Source organism: Anneissia japonica, unplaced genomic scaffold (genome assembly GCF_011630105.1).
Source record: "Anneissia japonica isolate Jap-2015-1 unplaced genomic scaffold, ASM1163010v1 scaffold640_len1575945_cov177, whole genome shotgun sequence".
In the NCBI taxonomy this organism is placed as follows: domain Eukaryota; kingdom Metazoa; phylum Echinodermata; class Crinoidea; order Comatulida; family Comatulidae; genus Anneissia; species Anneissia japonica.
The window spans coordinates 1,433,602-1,443,576 of NW_022684376.1; the positions used below are offsets into that span (position 1 = coordinate 1,433,602).

The 9,975-nt window shown below is 35.6% G+C and overlaps 1 long non-coding RNA gene across 1 annotated transcript; it reads right to left on the bottom strand.

Moving 5' to 3' along the window:
• Nucleotides 1–585: 585 nt before the first annotated feature.
• Nucleotides 586–9,165, bottom strand: LOC117105821. Its single transcript, XR_004444951.1, has 4 exons — nucleotides 3,190–9,165; nucleotides 2,244–2,352; nucleotides 1,487–1,639; nucleotides 586–1,072 (listed from the first exon to the last, which is right to left on the bottom strand). It is a non-coding gene; the product is annotated as an uncharacterized LOC117105821 (long non-coding RNA).
• Between the last annotated feature and the right edge of the window lie 810 nt (nucleotides 9,166–9,975).

Sequence of the window (9,975 nt, forward strand, 5' to 3'; positions counted from 1 at the left end):
AGAGAGAGAGAGGGAGGGAGGCATCAAAATGCTGGGTGCATGTACAGTATATCCTGGATTATATAGTTGAACAGTATAAGTAAACAAATGAAATACTAAGTTGACATATAACGAAACATAACTTTTATTGATCACAAATATTTCGGTCGCACCTGTTCTAAATTGTGTATTGATTGTTGAGATGCTGATGTAAATTATACAAATTTTATATATATATATACACACATATATATATACATATACATATATATATATGCGTGTACAATATTGACTGACGTTTGTAAAACACGCGTCTGTAAAGTTTCATTGAAACATATATCCTCGAGCATGAAGAAAACAATGGAATTGCAGCCCGCCTTGCGTAAATTCTGTATTTAGGCACGGGGCAGAAGTAGGCACTATTTAAGGTGAGAGGCTCTAGTTCTGCTTATGTAAACGATAAAGAAGTAAGTATAACTGATTGGCTTACAGTATACCACCAAGCTAACGTAATAATATTACATACATTTTAACCAAAATAATAATAATAATATGTTGGTCTTATATAGCGCTTCATGCACAAAGCCTCTAGGCGCTTCACATTACTATCCCGGTCATTGGATCAAAAACACATATGGAACACATACTCACATACATAAGTATACAAAGATACTTAATTAGGCCATTTATTAAAATTAAGTTCTCTGAAGGTTAACTACAGAATTTATGCAATGCAATTAACGTATTATAGGTTGTAGAAACTGTAGTAAAAACCTTTTTGTTTGATATTCAAATTAGTCTTAGTGAAACAACAACATAGTTCAAATCTTATATGAAGTAGTGGGTTGGCCACCCACCCTCCTAAATTTTTGAAAATTATTCGCTGCGGTGAAATCCCAGGTCCCACCACCCGCCCACTATCGACTGAAAGCTATATATGCTATCTAGAAGTTGCTCTTGCTGTGGTGTCATTTCAGCAGTTTCCTGATTTTTGTAGTTTTAAGTGTCTGCCAATGAATATTCATTATCATTACATCATTTTGATGAGACCATGGTCCTGTGAATCATACAAATGAGTCAACTAGGAAAGAGCCTGTAATAAAAAAAATGATAAGATAGGATAAGATACACTTTATTGTAGGAAATTCAGTTCTCGCATTAAAATACAATTGACAATTGAACAAATATAATAAAATATAATAATTACAATGTAAAAGAGATATCAAATAGCGACCATTAAAACATTAAAAGTCACCAAAACATATTAGATTTAAATTTTAACCAACAAATATTAAGACTTGCATTAATAAAAATGGTAGATACACTTTATTGCTCCAAGTAGGAAATTCAGTTCTCGCATTAAAATACATTTTACATTTCAGCAATTTCCTGATTTTGTAGTTTCAAGTGTCTGTTGTGATGAGACCATGGTCTGGTGAATTATACAAATGAGTATTAAAATGATATTATTAGATTTAAATTTTAACCAACAAATATTAAGACTTACATTAATATAAATGGTTTAAAAGTAAATTTGTAATATTAATTACTCTTGCTATGGTGTCATTTTAGCAGTTTCCTGATTTTTGTAGTTTCAAGTGTCTGTTGTGATGAGAACATGGTCTGGTGAATTATGCAAATGAGTCAACTAGCAAAGAGCCTGTAATAAAAAAAAATGATATTATTAGATTTAAATTTTAACCAACAAATATTAAGACTTACAATGATAAAAATTGTTTAAAAGTAAATCTGTAATATTAATTTAAATTAATTCTTAAATAACATTATTTTGTAGGGTTTGTATTTATATATATCCAACACCAACATCAGTTGTATAAAACTTGACTATAACACATCCCAAGTTAATACTTGTTAATCTTGCCTATCTAGGACAGCTTTCTGATAAAATGGCGGTATTATACCTCCATGCTATCAGATGTAAGTTTCATGATACTGGGTAAATAAAATTTATGTTGATGATGATGATATTGTATTGCACAATTAAGAAAAACTGTAAAACCGAGAAGATAAAAACCATGTATATAGTACAATTTTTAATTTAAGATTGGCGAATGTTTATAACAACACTATTTTATTGCCCTTTATGGTAAAGAGAATGGAAAAAGAAAATATTTTAAACAATAATTTTATAATAACATTTATGATAACAAAATTGAGATTATTAACTACAGTATGGCTATAAGATAACGTTCTAGTAGCCTACATCACAATTGGATGAAAAAATTAAATATTTCTTCACTTACCAGCACACTGTATTCTTGTTGCTATCATTCTCTCAATGTTTAACTACTCATCCTGAAGCTGAACACCACTGCTTCTTAACATTCTGGCCGACTGTACCAACATAGCGCTCTACAAAAAAAAATATAAAAGAACAAAATCAAACCTATACTGTAATGGCATTCTTTTATTCTGCTTCTTAATAATTGTTTAAAAAAACCAATAAGACAATGAGATTTACAGTAGCCACATTTATGAACATAATTCATACAAATACCTTGGTTTGTATTGCAAGCAATTTGAAAATATATAAAGACAGATACTGTAACAGGCTGATTGCATATTATAGGAAGTCTGTTATTGATAATTTCTAACAATACTGAGGACATATTATGGAGGATGATTGCATTATCTTATTATTTTTGGTTCAGATATATAAAGGTAAAGGAATAGGTTGGAGAATAACCTACAACTTGCAGTTCTGAATTGCGTATGGGCATGGTCCGTGACTACCGTACCGTATGTGTCTCCATACATCAGTTGGCTAAACTTCAGGTAACAGGTACGTAGCAAAGATTCAAACAAATCAGTCTTTATTTCACAAAATTTTATATCAAAAAATTTGACTTGCACAGTTCAGTTCTGACATTGCTATAAGCTTCAAGTACCAGTATACTTTAACAGGGTTAATAAAAAAAAAATCAGTCTTGATTTCCCACCATTCATTTCTAGGATCAACAATTCTGCATAACAGCCTTGGTTAAAGTATAAGTATTCTTTTTTCGATATACTGGACTCCAAAGAGAACAGCTAGATGGTGGAAAATGAGCTTTCCTGACTTCTGAAGTGTCTTTTAATGACTTTCACGTTCTTCAAAATTCAAGGTTTTCCCCCTTTTAAAAAAGGTCAGCTTCATTTTTCTCATCTTTATTATGTCAGTAAATAGGCCTATTATGTGTATATACTTACTTTTGGTATACTTTTGGTGTTAGGCTTTAAGCAATTGCTTATGTGCCCCTCTCTGGACTCCCTGCCATGCTCTCATAAGGGTTAAACTTCAGTGGGTGTGATATCCAGTGTTTCCTTAACTCTGTTTTGAATTTATTTATAGACGAAGCTTTTCCAACTGTTTCCGGTAAGTTATTCCAGTCATTAATTGCTCTCACTGCAAAGCTAAACTGCCTTAGCTTTAGGTTTTTCGATTTTTAATGAATGTCTGGTTCGGGATGCAGAATCCAGAATAAAAAAAACCTTCCGTTCTAAGATTGTCAATTCCTTTTAAGATTTTAAAGATCCCATTACATCAGCTTGTTTCCTTCTATACGCTAGTGTTGGAAGGTTGAAGATGAATTAGACGTTCAGGATAACTGAGATCCAGGTAGAAGTCAAGTTCTCTCTGCTGAACTTTTTCAAGTGTATCAGCATCTTTCTCATATGAAGGACACCAAATAACGTTACCATACTCCAAGGATGGTCTTACAATTGTCTTATACAATTTCACCAAGCCTTTTCCATATACATACATAAAAAAACATTTGAGTAGCTTCATATGTATTCTCTTTTCCATAAATCGATGAACCCCAAAAAGAAAGGGGTCGGGGTCCTCCCCTATGAAAATTTTGATTCATAGATGGCGGGAAATGAGCTTTCCTGACTAATAATTTTCCCATTGTAACAACAAAATTTCAGCTCTCAGCTATTTTGGGGGGAAGGGGGAGAGGAATTTCTGGGGTTTTTTTGCCCAAGGGGGTGGGGGTCAGGACCCTCAGGACACTCCTGATCCCCCTTCAGATGCACCAATGTTCGGGTGTGAATTGGGGTGTCATTGAAAAGACCAAAGACCCAGACATAAATATCTCAAAAACTGATCACTGGATCTGAATGAAATTTTCTAGAATGTTTTGTCCTGTTCTAAGGACAAAACTGATCCTGAGTAGGGTGTGGCTATAAGGACCATTAAAGAGAAATGTCCCAGACCAGGCGCCAGAAAATAACTCCTGAGTCGTTTTGGGCAATAAATTTTTTCATTTTCTTCCTGTTTTTTTAAAACTTTCCAAAAGGGGAAAAGCTATAGTAGGGCCACATAAAAAAAAATATTAGGGTCAGGATGTATGGATCTGCGCCTGGTAATTATATAATGGTACAAAGCAGCAACAATGACACAGGAAAAAACATCATTATAATTTTAAGAATAATAATCAAATATTAATTGATTTACAGACCTATATTCAAAACTTAAATATATTATGACCACTTTATGAGCGTGTTAAAGAGGGCCTTATTTATTAATTGTGTCACATGACCCCATTAATGAATCAATGTTTGGACAACCCAGAAATATTTATCACTAAAGTAATATATTGTATTATATTTATCATATAAAACCGCATATTTGAAGTGTCACTGAATGTCTGGACAACCCATAATAATACAACTTGCCCTGGCTTAAGGCTGGCAAGTACTTAGTGCCCATTTTATATCAATAAAAATGTTGTATTATATTAATTTCATTTATCAAAAAACTGTATATTAAAAAGGTCATATGACCCAATTTTAATGGCATTGTCCATGTGCCCAATGGTCCCAATGAATCATTCAATGTCTAGACAACCCATAATAATACAACTTCAACTCACTTAAAACGGGCAAGTACTAAATTCAAATCAATAAATATTTTGTATTACTGTATATTTATTTCATTTATCATATAACCATATATTTTAGGTCCCCAATGTTCCCAATGAATTATTGAATGTCATTTCATATCAAGTAACTGTAAATTAAAAAGGTCACATGATCCTATTTTAACAAAATGGTCCAGGTGCCCAACGGTCCCAATAATATTAAATGTCTAGACAACCCAGAATAATACAACTTGCCCTGGCTCAAGGTGGGTAAGTACTTAATTCAATAAATATATTAATTTCATATCAAACAACCTTAAATTAAAAAGGTCACATGACCTTTTAACGAAATGGTCCAGGTTGGAAATGTTGTCAGTTTTGTTAAATTTGATGATACAGCTTTAAGAAATAACATTAAATTTAGTAATCAGACCTGTATATTGTATAATAAACAATAACATTTGTTATATTTGTTTATTAAACAATAACAACAACGTGGTGAACATGCGCATCCACATCCTAGCTAGTCACGCCCTGGCTTGCTTCAAACCTTAGCTCCGGTGCACGAAGCGCCAAATTAACATTCAGCTAAAGGTACTGGAGGGGCTGGCCCAGCACATTGTTGGTGAGGGAGCTTCTCTCCATGATCTGGTGAACAGGCTACTGGGAGCAATCCACGGAGGAACCGGGAGAACATCAGACTATCGATGTTAGGACTCGGGCTGCAATGATCAAGCTGCGGGAAGCATTGGGGCAAACGGGAATCAGGAGGGGGCATTCCAGAGGATTGTCGCAGAAGCCGAAAGTGGCTTTTCCTATACCTGTGAACCCCCCTCAGAAGAGGAAGGCGCAGCAAGATGCTGGAACTGATGCTCAGGGGGCTCGCGAGCAAGCTAAGCAAGCGACTTCCCAACTACTGCAGGGCCTGATGCTCAAGGGGTGACCCATACATCGCGTTAGGTCCCAGAAGCGCGGCCTCGAGTTTTTGAACTTCTATTTAGACCGGCTACGCAGAGCTTTAGGTTTGTATCTGAAGGCCTAATCGAAGTAGGGAGGGCCGGAGGGTGTCCTAAACTGTCGCTGTGAGGGGTGGAATCGCAGTATACTGCGATCCTGCCACTTACCCCACTTTCAGGGAGATTAGCCCTGTTGTGCGCCAACCCCATTGCGATGTTGGCATTGTGATTCATCCCAAAAAGAAGACGGCAACCCAGTTCGAGCGGCTGAGAGCTCTGTCTGGGTCAAGAGATGTCAAGGTGCTGGGCAAGATTGGTCTAGAGCACACCCAGCTCACATAAGACTGTTCTAGACAGGACGATCTTCTGAAGCGCATTCTGGGGGAGTGCTACATGCGCCAACGCCATCTGGTGATATGTTTGCATCTCCGGGGCATGGCGGAGGATGAGACAGCGGAAGAATGCTTCCTGCAAGGTCTCAACATCCTCCGCCTGCTAAATAGCCTACGCGATCAGCAGCTTATGCTGCATAACTTCGCATCGACAGCTGAGATCATAGACCGGTATCTGCGAGTCTTTCCCAACACCTATTTCGGTTTCTCTCTGAGCGTGAATAGGTTTGGTAAAATTAAGATAAATTTCTGCGATGTTGCGGATCTTTACGCTATCCCTAATGTTGGTAAAAAATGGGGGGAGAAGATTACTCTGTGGAGGTCCCGTTATGGTAACATCTATCCAACAAGTTTAGGTGATATTAAAGACGTTGGAGGGGGTTATAAGTTAATTAAAGAATTCGACTTTACTCCCAATCCAGTGCTGGAGGGTCAAGGTTTTTCCAAATTGACTCAGTGTCAAACCTCATTTTCAGTAAGAACCTCAAAGCCACCACCATAATCCTTCTGGAAGTAGAAATAGCCGTTTGGGGGGACGAGCATAGTGATCAGGATGTTAACCCGAATTCTGGGGAGGAAAGTGAATGAGAATCTGATGATTCTCAGGGGTATGCCAAGCTTTTAAGAACTATAAGGCTTACTGAAAGGAGGGCTCCACCAAGACAAAGGGGTACGTCATTCAAGTATAAAGATATTCCAAAGACTTTAACGTTTAACAGGAAGGAAAACTGGCGATTCTTCAGGTTCGCAGAAGAGCAGGAGCTTTCGGAAAAGGAAAGAACGGACGCACTCTGTTGGTGTGTGGAGGGGAGTGCGGCCGAGTTTTATGTCAATCTTATTGGAATGGATAGACATATTTACTTTCGAAAAATTATGAGCGCTTTTGACAAGCGATATGAGGAAGATGACCTTCCAGAAGTTTTGCAAGCTAAATAAGAAGCCTCCTCACAGCGGGAGGACGAAACTGTAGATAAGTGGGGAGATAGGGTCCTCACTATGACAAGAAAGGTCTATGGCGCCCTTCCTAAATCTTGGATTAGGCAACAGGCAGCCATAAGGTTTTGTCTAGGGTGCAGGGACTCTGAAGCACTAAGAGAATATGAGCAATACGTAAGCCTCAATGGGTTGTATGTTAACAGGAGGGGTAGGTCGTCCAAGGAGGTAATTAAAGCCCATGTTGAATCTGCCACTGCTTCTTATCACTTGCCCTTACACTCTTCGGCTTCTGAGGAGGATGAAGATGAGGAAGATTCCCAGCATAGAGTTAGACAAGTGGGGGGTAGATCTAATAGGGGTGGCAAATCTAGCTATCCTAACAGGAGACCGGGTACTCCGAATCAGAAGCCTTCGGGGGACAATACTAGTAGTCGATTGGCCGCAATGGAAGCTCGAGTAGTCCAACTGGACTCCAAGTTCGAAACCCTTATGGCTCAAGTGAACGCTAAGTTCGAAACCCAGTTAGCACAATCGAACGGATGTCCATTTCGTTTTTTTCAGAAACAATACTTACTAAAAGGAAGTTGCTTTACCCTAAAACTTACTAAGGCAATTGCTTCAATCAGCGATACATTGAAAAGAAATTACATTCTAGCGCCATATACAAATGAAGTTACTTTAGACCAAAAGTAAAGGTGGTTTGTTTACCAATATTGTTAAACCAAAATATATATTTTCTTCTTTTTTCAGTACCATCAGAGGAGACACTTAATTTCTTAGAAATGCTATTAAAGAAACACAGGCCGTCATCGATTATGACTAAGTTTTTATGTACTGTTTTACTCATCAACATCCAATTCCCACCAGCTCCGGCAGCCATTCCAGCTCCAACAAAGCCGTAATATAGGATGTAAACAGTTTATACGAAGATTTGTCGTTAAATGGATTCTTTTTAGAAATGCTTGAAAATACGGAGCCCTGCCAGTAATGCCGTGCTTTGCATCAGATGCCAGACCATGGCCAGAAAGAACTAGGTTTGTACAGATAGTAATTTATTGTAATACTGTAGCTGTTCCACTATGTCCATTTCGTTTTTTTCAGAAACAATACTTACTAAAAGCCACTTAATTTCTTAGAAATGCTATTAAAGAAACACAGGCCGTCATCGATTATGACTAAGTTTTTATGTAATGTTTTACTCATCAACATCCAATTTAAATTTTTTTTACTACCTTTTCATAGCGTTATGAGAATTTAAGCCAGTCTTATTATTAAGCTTATTAATTAACTTATTAAAAGCCAGTCACTCCTCGAAAATTGTGTTTTGGAGATAGTGGGCAAAATATGTCAACAATTTTAAAATCTATTTTATTGTAAATAAACAAAACTTTATATATCTAAATATCATGCTACATTGTTATTTTCCACATTTTCAAACATAAAAATTATTTTAACGATTTGGTGATAGTCTTTGGCTGAGAAATGTTGTAAACCATAATCTGCTTTACTGTTATTTAAACAGCTGATGTTTAATGATACTTTTACTATTTTTAAAGATCTATTTTTGTTTATTTTAAAATAATTTTTTTAAACATTTTTCTTAGGAATCAGGCGGAAAGCGACTGATGAATTCAGACAATGTGTATATAACAAATTCGCAGTGGTCTGCCTGTGTAGCCAATTGCGGCAACTATGGCAGGCGGCTCCTGCGAGGTCTAGTGAAGGCAATTTTTACAGAGTTGGAATTAGCTAATTCAGGTGGATTCGGCATGAGGAAAGCCAAGGGAGGTGTAGGTGTCAATCCTTAACATAAATAAATATGTTGTTTTGTGTTACTGCCTTTCCTTATATTCCCAATCTTTGGTATAAATTATGTCATTATTTTTTTTTTATTGATTTTCTTTCAGAATTTATTTTCAGCTATTGTAAACAAAACAAATGGGAAATACCTAGCGGAACACAGATGAATAAAGTGTTTGCAGACGCGGTTGGCAAAGCCAGGAACGTTAGCAAATAGAATAATAAGTATATTTGTTAAAACCTGAAATAACTGAATATGTAATATATTTGTTACAAGCTGAAATAAAATGGAAACATTTGTGTATATATAATTATATATATATATATATGTATATATAAAATATATAAATGTGTGTGTTAATATGTAAGTATATTTGTTAAAATCTAACATAACTGTAAACATTCAAATATGTAAATAATTTGTTACAAGCTTACATAACTGTAAAAATAAAATTTGTAAATATATGAAAATGTTTGTTATACCTAAATAAATGAGTTTTTAAAGAAATAATTATAATTTGAGTTGAGATTGTCAAAGTAGTGGTGACAGCTGAGTGAGAATAATGTAGTAAAACTTTCAATTTACATGTCTTAGTTTTTATTTTTTTTTAGCTAATAAACCGTATGGTGTTACAGGAAAGGCACCTTCATTCCGTAAACTGAAGGTTCTACTATTTATTTAAGAATGCCTTTACATAATATGTTAAATCATCAATTGCAGTATTCGATACAAATATAAAATTCACATAGCTGATGGACTAATAACATGCAGATAGACTGAGGGAGGGAAGAATTATCTTTCAAAAATTAACCAAATTGCTGTAGATTTTTAATTTCAGCCGAATAATAGCTAAATTGCAGTAAATATCTAATGATCTAATAATAGCCACATTGTTGTAGATTTTTATTAACCATAAAAGTGATCAGATGGCTTTCTCTGAGTTTTATTCATTTTTAAAATATAGCTTGGTCAACATTGGGGTTAAGGATTTTTCTAAGTTAATTATCGGCACAGATGATGAAGTAGCAATGCACAAGGCATGTGTA